Raw genomic sequence first — 13,635 nt, forward strand, 5'->3', positions numbered from 1 at the left:
TGGTAGCAAAAGTAATATTTTGGGGTTTTGTAGTGATTGCAACAGTAGCAACGGAAAAGTAAATAAGCGAAGAACAATATACGAAAAGCTCGTAGGCATTGGATCGGTGATGGAGAATATAACATAGGGTGACACAGAACTAGCTCCAATTCATCAATGTAATGTAGGCATGTATTCCAAATATAGTCATACGTGCTTATGAAAAAGAACTTGCATGCCATCTTTTGTCCTACCCTCCCGTGGCAGCGGGGTCCTATTGGAAACTAAGGGATATTAAGGCCTCCTTTTAATAGAGTACCGGACCAAAGCATTAACACATAGTGAATACATGAACTCCTCAAACTACGGTCATCACTGGCAAGTATCCCGATTATTGTCACTTCGGGGTTAATGGATCATAACACATAATAGGTGACTATAAACTTGCAAGATAGGATCAAGAACTCACATATATTCATGAAAACATAATAGGTTCAGATCTGAAATCATGGCACTCGGGCCCTAGTGACAAGCATTAAGCATAGCAAAGTCATAGCAACATCAATCTTAGAACATAGTGGATACTAGGGATCAAACCCTAACAAAACTAACTCGATTACATGATAAATGTTGTCCAACCTATCACCATCCAGCAAGCCTATGATGGAATTACTCACGCATGGCGGTGAGCATCATGAAATTGGTGATGGAGGAAGGTTGATGATGACGATGGCGACGGATTCCCCTCTCCGGAGCCCCGAACGGACTCCAGATTAGCCCTCCCGAGAGATTTTAGGGCTTGGCGGCGGCTCCGTATCATAAAACACAATGAATCCTTGTCTCTTATTTTTTTCTCCCCGAACACCAATATATGAGTTGGAGTTGAGGTCGATGGAGCGTCAGGGGGCCCACGAGGCAGGGAGGCGCGCCCAGGGGGGTAGGCGCGCCCCCACCCTCATGGACAGGGTGTGGCCCCCTGACGTGGATTCCTCTTCCAGTATTTTTTATATATTCCAAAAATAATCTCCATTGATTTTCAGGTCATTCCGAGAACTTTTATTTCTGCACAAAAATAACACCATGGCAATTCTGCTGAAAACAACGTCAGTCCGGGTTAGTTCCATTCAAATCATGCAAGTTAGAGTCCAAAACAAGGGCAAAAGTGTTTGCAAAAGTAGATACGACGGAGATGTATCATAGATCGCACCATGTCTAATAAAGTACGGTTACGGTGTTCGGGCACACCATTACTGAAAGGATCGATATAGTTGACTAGAGGGGGGGGGGGGTGAATAGGCAACTAACAATTTTTAACTTTTCTTTACCAAATTAAACTTTGCATCAAAGTAGGTTGTCTAGATATGCAACTAGGTGGGCAACCTATATGATGCAACAAGAACAAGCACACATGCAAGCAAGGTATAAAACACAAATAAGCTTGCACAAGTAAAGGGACGAGATAACCAAGAGTGGAGCCGGTGAAGACGAGGATGTGTTACCGAAGTTCCTTCCTTTTGAGGGGAAGTACGTCTCCGTTGGAGCGGTGTGGAGGCATAATGCTCCCCAAGAAGCCACTAGGGCCACCGTATTCTCCTCACGCCCTCACACAATGCGAGATGCCGTGATTCCACTATTGGTGCCCTTGGAGGCGGCGACCAAACCTTTACAAACAAGGTTGGGGAAATCTCCACAACTTAATCAGAGGCTCCCAACAACACCACGAAGCTTCACCACAATGGAATATGGCTCCGCGGTGACCTCAACCATCTAGGGTGCTCAAACACCCAAGAGTAACAAGATCCGCAAGGGATTAGTGGGGGAAATCGAATTTCCCTTGGTGGAAGTGTAGATCGTCGCCTTCTCAACCAATTCCTTGAAAATCAACAAGTTTGATTGGCTAGGGAGAGATATCGGGTGAAAATGGAGCTTGGAGCGACAATGGAGCTTAGGGTTGGAAGAGGTGGTCAACTCGGAGAAGAAGATACCCCTTATATAGTGTAGAGACAAACCCAACCGTTATCAACTTAACCAGCCCGCAACATGCGGTACTACCACGCCAGCCAAGCGGTACTACCGCAAGGGCTCACGGTACTACCGCAGTGAACCGCGGTACTAACGTGGCCACGACATGAGCTAGCCCAGGCCAGCAACAACGAAGCTGGAGCGGTACTGCCGCTCGCGCGGTACTACCGCACCTCCTTGCGGTACTACCGCAAGGCAGGGTTGGATCAGCCTGGGAAGGCCGTGGACAAATAAAGGAACATCCGTGGCTAGTTCCGCTGATTATCAAATAGTGCAGAAGTCCGACACGGTACTACCGCTGAAGACAAGCGGTACTACCACGCAGGGAGCGGATGTAAAAAATTACATCTGCTCCCACTTCCGCTACTGGTGCTGTGCCGGACTAGGACTCACGATACTACGACTCCCAAGGAGTGGTACTACCATGGCCTCCTACGGTACTACCACAAAGGCCCGCGGTACTACCGCATGGCCCTATGGTACTACCGCTCCTAAGAGTAGTACTACCGCAAGCTCCAGAACAACAACACTAGGGAAGCTTCTTTTTGTACAAACTCGGAGAAACGGAGGATGCTCCAAAGTGCTAAGGGAAAGGTGGTGCAAAGAGGAGTAAACGTGTACGTGACGATTCCACCAAAACCTTTCCAAAGTGGACCCCCTCTTAATAGTACGACTTTCCTACGACTCAAATCCACCGAAAAAGGAACGTAGAAAAAACGCCGTCTTCAATAATCTTCGAGGGGCTCCTAACCGTCTTGTGCCTAGTAATGAAATATCTGAAATACTCGAGACACACGATTAGTCCGCAAATGCATTTTCATCAATCACCAAAACACCTTAGGGATAAATATGCCCTTACAATCTCCCCCTTTTTGGTGGATTGATGACAATACGGGATTTGCACAAGGAAAAAGGTATATAACATGAGCAAACCATACATCTCTAAAATATAGACGGGCTCCCCCTAGATGTGTGCCATTTAGATAAGTGCTTTGGACTGCATGGCACACATACTAGGATCAACACTCCCCCTATATTTTATAGACATGGCAAATCTTGCAATAGTAATGCTAACACTAAGCACGATAGTAAATAGGAGCATAAACTAAGTAGCACAATATATCATAAGCTCAGTAAGGTGTGATAGATAGAGTGCATATGTCTTACACCATATGATAGATAAGTCTCACACGCTCAAATAAACTCAAACCAAACCAAAGCAAACAAGGTTCAACAAACCAAACACAAGCGAAGCAAACACGACACGACATGGCAAATCCCTACACTCTCTCCCCCTTTGGCATCGAGACGCCAAAAAGGCAGAGAGGACACCTACAACACAAGTGGTGGCTCAAGCGGAGTAGTCCCTCGCACACTCTTCGTCGGACTCGGCAGCGGGGATGTACTCCTCCTCAGAATTAGTCCACTTGTAGCCTTGTTTTTGCCATCCATTCGACCTCTGGAGTGATGTGCTCCTTGGAGCCGCCAAAAACATCCTCTCCAAAAACCCTCATGATCTTCTTGTCGCGATGGCGACTCTCCTTGGAGGCAACGTGAGTCCGGTACTGTCCCTTGGCCTGCATGCAGAACAAGGCCTTCATCTTGGCCTTCAGCTTCTTCGCCCATGAGGGCTTAGTGGAGGGAGGTGCATATCCAGCAGAGCTGTCCTCAGCTACATTCTCCTCCTCAATCTCCTCCTCATCAGCAGCCCTCTTAGCAGCCTCAGCCTCGGCAACGAGTAGTAGTGTTAGCCCACTGGGGCTTGATGCGGAGTTTGATGGGGTCATGACGGATCCAGTCAAGGGCTAAAAACTCCTCATTGGGATAGAGCTTCTCCCAAGTCTTCGATATCAGGAGGAACAGATATGGACCATAGATGGGCACCTTGCGGGTCAACACCGCGAACCAAAGCTCGCACCACATGATATGTGAGACATCAAGTGGTTGAGTCTGAGAAACTCGTGCCTCCTCACAAATGAGCAACATGTCCACAAGAAAGGCATGCACCTTATCCTTGTCCCCAATGCGAGGAAAGAGGGAGTGGCGGAAAATCCGGTGCATGATGTCAAGGAACGGGTTGAGCACCCACGTTGACTTGCCACTGGCTAGTTTCTTCTCAACATAGAACGGCGGAAGCTTGTCCTTGTTAGCTGACTCGGCGTTGGCATGAGGGCGAACACCAACAGGCGTGTGGAGCCCCTCATCAGGCACTCTGAGCAAATCCATGAACTCCTTCCAAGTAGCAGTCAACTGACGTCCATTGGTCATCTAGGTCAGCTTCCGATCCTCCCCAGAATGAAAGTGGACCGAAGCAAAGAACTGGGCCACCAGCTCAGGGTCATAGTCCAGGTGGAAAGAGATCACATCCTCAATAGCAAACTGCTCCACGAGATCCAAGGCCTCACCAAAGTAGTGACGATGCTTATCAGCCCTCATGTGATGCATGTCGATCCAGTGCACATCCACATACAGATTTTGCTTGGCCTTGATCACATCCAAGTAAATGAGATTCTGCTGGTTGGTCTAGAATAGTTCATTACCTCTGAAGTTTGCACGAGGATTCACATAAGGGTTGATCTTCCTCCGAGAAACAAACTCAGCAAGAGGTATCTCATCCATGTCCTTTGATGGTTCCTTGAACTTGCTAGCAGTGGTCTTGACATTGTGCTTGGGGGCATTGGAGCCCTCTGGAACATCCTCTTGGTTGCGCAGACGTTTGGAACCCGTGTCACGGCTTGGATTGGAACGATGAGCAGGGACACCGGAGCCACCACCTAAGACACACACAAAAGACAAACACACACGAGAAACGAGACGGGTCAAAACAAATACCACAACAAAACACAAGAAACCAGTAGAAAGTGCATATGGTAAATGCCATGAAGAAGATTTGACAGCAGTGGTAGTACTACCTGTTCGCGCCGTACTAAAATTTTAGTGCCACTCCTAGTCGCGGTAGTACCGCGTGGTGGCACGGTAGTACCGGGGCTTGGAGCGGCAGTAGGACCTTAGTACCGCGACCCGTGCGGTAGTACTGCGCCTGAGGAGCAGTAGTACCGCACAAGTGGTAGTACCACACCTGCTATGCGGTAGTACCGCACGGCATCAGATCCAAACGAATGAATCTAAGAACAACCGCTACAACGAGGCGGTACTACGGCTAATCAAATCTACCACGGGACAACATATCAAGTACACTTTCTACGCATCACTACTCCCCTACATCCTACTCTTGCAAAGATTTGGCCTAAAATCTCAAGAACAACATGCATCTCCCCAAAAACCTAGAAGCGAAAGCACTAACAAAAGAGAAAGGGATTTGGGGAGAGACCTTGATCCATGGCAAGAGGAGGTGGTGGGGAACGATCCCACCGGTCGGAATCCGAGGAGAGCGGCCGGGGACGGAGATCCGGTGAGGGTCTTCGGCGCCGTTCTTGAGCAGGAGAGAGAGAGAGAGGTGGTGGGGAGAGAAACATACGAATGGGTATGGGGGAGTTGGAACTCCCCCTGCCCGGGTCTTAACCCCCACGCGCCCTCGGCAGCGTGGTACTACTGCACCTCATCGCGGTAGTACCGCTCGGGTGGAAGTGCCGCACCAAGCGGTAGTACCGCTCCCCCAGGCGGTAGTAAAAAATTACTGCCGCGCTAGGTGCGTAAGTACCATGCGCTCCACAAGCGGTAGTACCGTGGCAGGCCGCGGTAGTACCGTGAGCTCAAGAAGATGCAAGTTTCAAACGAAAGAGAAAGGGTCTTCGCAAGGAAACTACAAGCAAACGAGACACCGCAAGAACACGCTCAGCACGAAGAAAGAAAGGCAAGAGACTGTGAGAAACTACACAACATTGGCAACACTTGTAATGTGCATCACATGAGAACATGACTATTTATACAACTGAAACTAAAATCAACATAGAGCAAGAAGTTAGAACAGCAATCCAGTTAAGGAAATAGGTTTAAAACATACCTGTTGCGCCATTGGAGTTTCAGTTGGATCCTTCAAATTCGAAAGTAGTTGGTATGAGTAAATATAGTGATGCAATAGCAAAGGAGTATGGACCATAGCTACAAAATCTGACCTGAGAACAGTTGTTCTTCTGCTTTAAACGTGGAGTTTGGGTTCATTGTGGTGGTATTGGTGCTTTTGGCACTGTAGTTGCTTTACAAACTGCTCGTGTGGGGGTACTCTGTGGTGGACATGGTGCTTTGTCAGCTAGAAGTGAGTTACTGTCCACTGGGGTTGGGGTTAGATGGGTTGTAGCTGGTTCTCTGCCCAACGGTGCAAGTGTGCAATCAGGAAGAATCTCGTTTATGTGTGGTGGGGCTAGTTTGTGGGCCAGTACAACCATGGTTCTATCTGCATCAACGGGTAGCATTGTCTTTTGTGAAGAACGGGTTTTTGCTCCCTTAGATACTGCCATCACCCCCTCCAATTCAAATGACTGATAAACAAGAAAAGAAATTAAACGTACAGACATTGTATGATAGAAAGATGTGGTAATTCACATATATGTTGTCTAGTCAAACAGGACAACATAACACAATTTCACATACATGATGCCTAACTAAACAGGATAGCATGACATAGTTTCAGATATATGATGGATAACTTAACAGGATATAATGTCATAATTCAACATATGATGAGTATCTAAATAGGATGACATGACAAAACTATATGATGTCTTTCTAAAATAGGTTGGGATGAAATAATTCATATACATGCTGTCTAAGTATACAGGATGGCATGATATAATTGACATAATTGATTCATATACTAAGTAGCTAGCACTCACGTGTATGATCTCTAAACTAAGAAGATGGAATTCAATATTGTGCATATGATGTCTAAACTAAGCAATGCAAGACACCATACACATGATATGAGAAATATAAACATTGCAACTTAGAGCATACACCTCAGGTGGGATATAGGACTGGTCATCTGTATCTAAATCCTCCTCTGAGGAGCTCCCTGTAACCATCGAGATATATGCTTCAACAGGTACCATTGCCTGCTCTGAAGACCTTGTTTTCACTCCTGATTTTTCCATAACCGGCTCAAATGACTGATACACATGAAGAGTAGTTCAATATACACAGATTGTCGACAAATGGAATACGTAATGAAAAAAAGATGGCATAAGATAATTCACATATATGATGCATGGCTACATGGCGGTGCATAATTCACATATATGATAACTGGCTGAAAAACATGGCATTGCATAATTCACATATCTGATATAGAAAGCATACAAGAGGCATTTACACAAAGCATGTCTAATCTAAGCAGATGGCATGGCAATGCAAGACACCATATGCATGATATGAGCAATATAACCCGGCCAAGTTAGAGCATGCACCTCGGGGGGGGGGGGATACGACTAGTCATCTGTCTTTGAATCCTCCTCTAAGGAGCTGTTTGTAACCAACAAGAAATCTGCATCGACAGGTAGCACTGACTGCTCAAAAGACCTTGTTTTCACTCCAGATTTTCCCATGACCGACTCAAATGCCTGATGCACAGGAAGAGTAGATGAATGTATAAACATTGTTGACAAATGGAATACATTTTGAAAAAATATATATGGCACGATACAATTCACATATACGATGACCGGCTAAACAGGATGGCATTACATGATTCACGTATATGATGCCTTGCTAAAGGAGATGGCATTGCATAATTCCCATATACTCCCTCTGTTCCTAAATATTTGTCTTTTTAGAGATTTCAAATGGACTACCACGTACGGATGTATATAGACATATTTTAGAGCGTAGATTCACTCATTTTGCTCCGTATGTAGTCACTTGTTGAAATCTCTAAAAGACAAATATTTAGGAACGGTGGGAGTATGATATAGAAACCAAATAGGTGGCATTCACACAAAGCAAATATAAACTAAGTTGATGACATATAAGATGTATAAAGTAAGCAATGTGAGGCGCCATATGCATGATATGACCAACATCAACATGCCAGGTTAGAGCAAACACCTCAGGTGGTAAATAGGAGTGGTCGGCTCCCTCCGAATCCCCATCTGAACAGTTATCTTCCTCTGGAGTACTATCTGGAATGGCGGGAGGGGGCCCACTTCGCCCACCATGGAGCGGCGTCTGCATGACATTATATTCCCATGCAACGGTCTTCTCTTTTTCTCTACATGTTCAGTACGATTGTGTACAATAACTGACATGCATAATAATAAAATAGTTAGATTTTTTAAGGCCTAAGGGGTGCATGCAGAAATCAAGACTGATGGTAGCAAACGAGTGGATAGATCCAAAACTAATGATAGCAGGTATATTATAGCTTCCGTTTAAAAAGATAGACAATGGATCATCTACTGTTTGTTGCCCACCCAACATGAACCACATAGAAGACCCCAGATGAACCATATAGTAGACAGATACTATTCGTTGTTGCCTCGACATGTGCCCCACGGGCATTTTAAAACTCAAGTTTGAACAATAAAGTACCAGGTAATAACAACCGATGTATAACATAAGCAAACACGGAAGAGTGCGACCTCTCTTCCGGAACTGTGTAGTCCTCAGGTTCATCTGCTCAGTCGATGATGGTAATGCAGTTGGCGTGGCTGCCGGCAATGGGGAAGATGATATGAGGCGGCGAAAGAAAGTCTGCAAGGGGAATCTCTGCTGCAGTGAACGCTTCTATCGATGGTGCACCTCAGTTGGGGTGGATGACGGCACGGCAGGAGCAGGACATAACACATAGAGTTTTCTTTGACGCCTATTTGAAAATGAAGTAAATCTGTAAGGGCTCCTTAGAATTGGAGGTTTCTATAAACGCAGGGACATGAAAAACACAAGAATAGTATAGGAATGCACGTGCAAAACAGAGCATTTGGAAACATAGGATTTCTGTCAACCTGGGTGTTTGGTTCACATGAATTGGAAGAACACATGAATGGAGAAACATGGTCAAATTAAAGTCAAACCACATGAAAATGAAAAAATAAGAATCTTATTATGCTAGTAATGCAATTAGTCATGTTCTTCATGCATATTAATATGAAAAGGACGTCCAAGTGGATATTAAAATTCCTACGTTTTTTCTTTGAAAGAGATACCAAAGGAAAAAATCCTCCAGTTTTGCTTTGCTCCACTCCTTCTAACCAAATGCATTAATAGTAGTAACATAGTAGTTCCATAGAAAACGATCCCCGAGGGATCGACATGAATGCAAAGTAACAAAGTGATGTGACGAGTGTATAACCTCTTTGGCATAGCCTTGCCAACCTCAGCATCATTGGTTGGACGTGGAGGATGGTGATGCTGTTGTGACTGTCGGAGGCGGGGAAGAAGATCTGAGACCTCTGGAAACGGCACTGAGGGTACTGCTCCGCTGTGATGGACGGTTCCGTCGTTGGAGCAGCTCCGGTGAGGTGTACGGTGGCAAGGCTGAAGCAGGACAAGACAGGCAACGTTAATCTGAAGTGGGACTAATATCATTTGCAATAGATGATGTAAAATACATCACCAAAAAGTGCTAGATGTAAAATGCATCAGCTGCTCCACGGCCTCTCTGACAGATGTTGTAAATACTGTTCACTCTGAACTTAACTGAAGAAACTGAACTTTACAGTCGAAACTGAATTTTATTGTCGAAACTGATTGAACTAGTAGCAGAGCATTGCAATAGATGTCTAGGGCGTTCGAGCACTAGTAGCAGAGAAGCAATGATCTAAATCAGCAGACGCTTGAGCAGGGAACACACTAGCAGAGAGCAAGTCGTGCAGCAGCAGCACCACGAGCGAGTGCTGAAGCAGCAACTCCTGTAGCTGCCGGAGGTCATGCATCAGCAAGAATGAGAGCAAGAGCAGAGCAGTAGCACGAACGAGTGCAAGAGCATAGCAGCAGCACGAACGAAAGCAAGAGCAGTGGAGTAGCGCGACCGGCAGCAATAACAGAGCCACATGCGAGCGAGAACCGGAGCAGTTGCAGCTAGTGCCGGTGTGGAAGTCGCCACTGAGGAAGCAACAACATGGGGGAGAGACGTCGTGGATGAAGTGGCCGGCGATGACACCGTCGATGGAGACTCGCCATGGCTGCTCGGTATCGAGCACCGGCAGCCCCATGAGATCAAATAAAAGATAAAATGCAGCGGTGTGTGCAGAACCTCCTTGGTGGCGCCGAGTTGGCCTCAGCTTCATCAGAAGAATTGGTGAGGGTGATGCGGTTCCGATGGGGCAGGTCAAGACGGCGCTATGGGGATGGAGGTGGTGTGATAGACGAGGCGAACATCGGGGCAGCTCCTTGGAGGTGGAGGATGGGGCGGCTGATCTGGCGGGACGACGAGATCGACGACGGATCCTCATCTGGTGCGGTGGATGAGGGACGGCGAGCTGTTGCGGTGGACAACATCATCGAGGAAGAGTCTCTGGCTGGGTGGCGGTCGGGAGGCCGATGGAGGAGGGTGGGGTTTTGCGGGGTTTGGCGGCCTCGGTGTATGAATGGGGGGGGGGGGCGAAGGAGATGGTAGGGGGATCCATGGTTTAGGGACGCGCTTGTCCGAAATGTAGGGTAAGTTACCAGCGCACCCCCACCGGTTTGACCATGCGTCGTCGAGCCGACATTTCCGGCTGAGGGGTAAAAGGAGGATTTCGCGTGTCTGGGCTGCGGGACCAATTTCGGATGAGGAGGGAGTTTTCGCGCGCATCAAAATTTTGGGATAACAAGGCACGATGCCGGTTGAAGAGGCGGGAGTTTCAAAGCTGATGAGACAAAAGATACTCGAGCTTGAAAATTTCGGCATAACAAGGCGCGGATTCCATGTTCGGCAGAACAAACTTAACGTGTACAGAAAAACAATTCATACAAGACACAAGAGATTCATGTCCCCTTTTACTATATTGCCATTAAAAAAACTATAAGAAAAATGTAAAAAAATCGGGAGAACAAGATTACCCTGTATAGTACCAAATCGATTCGCACTTCCCTCAACAACAACAAAAAACAAATCAATTCCCACAAAAAGAAAGAGTCATGTCCCTTTTTATATGATTACAAATGCCAGGATCTCGAATTTCAAATTTTGAATCCATGTTATGTTGAATCCGAATATATCGTTAGGTGACCTTGCGGTTTATAATGGATGTAGTCCTGCATTTTTATCTTCCATCATCATATATGAACATTCTACTCCACCCTATGAACATATATATTGTCGTCTACCATATGGACTAAATTTGAATCAATTTTCCTTATTTGAATACGATTGTTGTCAAGTTATACCATCATTTAAATATTATCTTGATAACAAAAAACATACATATAGCAGTAATCATATTTCACTATGAACTACTTGTACCATACGATCTCCAATTCAAATATTTGTATCCATTTTATGTTGAATTCAAATTAGAGTACATTGGTCTAGGTAGCGAGATGTTCGGGATAATCTAAACCCTGTTTTCATATGTATAATTTTTGGCTGAATTGGGACAAGTTTTGGTATAAGCTTCTTGCAAAACTAGAGATTCTCTCAATAAGCCTCGTGGTTCCGAGAGGGAACGCGTCACCTTTGTGTGTGGAGCGGTATACGCTGCCTCCCCCCTGATTTTCTTTATAGAGGCAACATAGAACTATATGAGTGCCCTGTTAAATTTTAGAATTATTCCGGGTTCAGTTGGCCTTTTTTATACATTAATTGAGTTTCTGGACATTTAATGTGCATAATTCAAATTTGAACTGCAAGAACATGCTCTGGTGCAACAAAGTTGGTTGAAAAATCACATGTGTGTCCTTGGGTGAATTTCTAGGTCCCATGCAAGAAATGGGAATGAAATTCAAACATCTGGGCATCGTGACTTAGCTAAGAACATCGAGAAACTTGGTTTTTAAATTCTTGTAAATCCAAAACTCGCCTGGAAATCATGAAACTTGGCATGGTGTCATGTCATGGCACTAACATGCCGTGGTAGAAAATTGGGTCGAATTGGAACAAGTTTTGGTATAAGCTTCTTGCAAACCGGAGCTTCTCTCAAGAAGGCTGGTGGTTCTGAGAGGGAAAGTGTCACCTTTGAGTGTGAAACGATATACGCTACCCACCTGAGTTTCTTTACAGCGGCAACATAGAACTACATGAGTGACCTATTAAATTTTGGAATTATTTCGGGTTCGTTTGGCCTTTTTTATACATTAATTGAGTTTCTGGTCATTTCAGGTGCATAATTCAAATTTGAACTACAAGCACATGCTCCCGTGCACCAAAGTTGGTTGAATAATCACATGTGTGTCCTCGGGTGAATTTATAGGTCCCATGCAAGAAATGGGAATGAAATTCAAACATCTTGGCATCGTGGCTCGGCCAAGACCATTGAGAAACTTGGTTTTAAAATTCTTGTAAATCCAAAACACGCCTGGAAATCATGAAACTTGGCATGGTGTCATGTCATGGTACTACCACGCTGTGGTAAAAAAATTGACCGAATAGGAACAAGTTTTGGTATAAGCTTTTTGCAAACCGGAGTTTCTCTCAAGAAGGCTCATGGTTCTGAGAGGGAATGTGTCACCTTTGTGTGCATAATTCAAATTTGAAATACAAGCACATGCTCCAGTGCACCAAAGTTGGTTGAAAAATTACATGTGTGTCCTCGGGTAAATTTCTAGGTCCCATGCAAGAAATGGGAATGAAATTCAAACATCTGGGTGTCGTGGCTCGACCGGAAACATTGAGAAACTTGGTTTTTTAATTCCTGTAAATCCAAAACACGCATGAAAATCATGAAACTTGGCTGGGTGTCAAGACATGGCACCAACATGTTGTGGTAATTTTGTTGTCTGATTTGCAAAGGCGCACACATTAATGATACGTCTCCGTCGTATCTATTATTTTTGATTGTTCCATGCCAATATTCTACAACCTTTATATACTTTTGGAAACTTTTTATACTATTTTTGGGACCAACATATTGATCCAGTGCCCAGTGCCAGTTCCTGTTTGTTGCATGTTTTTTGTTTCACAGAAAAATCCATATGAAATGGATTCCAAACGGGATAAAAACCGACGGAGATTGTTTTTGGAATATATGTGATTCTTGGGAAGAAGAATCAACGCGAGATGATGCCCGAGGGGGCCACGAGGCAGGGGGCGCGCCCCAGGGGGTCAGGCCCGCCCTGGGCCCTCGTGGCCACCCCGTAAGGCGGTTGGTGCCCTTCTTTCGTCGCAAGAAAGCCAATATCCAGATAGAAATCGTGTTAAAACTTTAGCCCAATCGGAGTTATGGATCTCCGGGAATATAAGAAACAGTGAAAGGGCACAATCAGGAACGCAGAAACAGAGAGAGATAGAGAGACAGATCCAATCTCGAAGGGGATCTCGCCCCTCCGGCGCCATGGAGGCCATGGACCAGAGGGGAAACCCTTCTCCCATCTAGGGAGAAGGTCAAGGAAGAAGAAGAAGAAGGGGGCCCCTCTCCCCCTCTCTCCCGGTGGCGCCGGAACGCTGCCGGAGCCATCATCGTGTGACGACGATCTACACCAACACCTCCGTCATCTTCATCACCTTCCCCCATCTATCTACAGTGGTCCACTCTCCCGCAACCCGTTGTACCCTCTACTTGAAGATGGTGCTTTATGCTTCATATTATTATCCAATGATGTGTT

The sequence above is a fragment of the Triticum dicoccoides genome, chromosome 7A (assembly GCF_002162155.2).
Source record: "Triticum dicoccoides isolate Atlit2015 ecotype Zavitan chromosome 7A, WEW_v2.0, whole genome shotgun sequence".
Taxonomy (NCBI): domain Eukaryota; kingdom Viridiplantae; phylum Streptophyta; class Magnoliopsida; order Poales; family Poaceae; genus Triticum; species Triticum dicoccoides.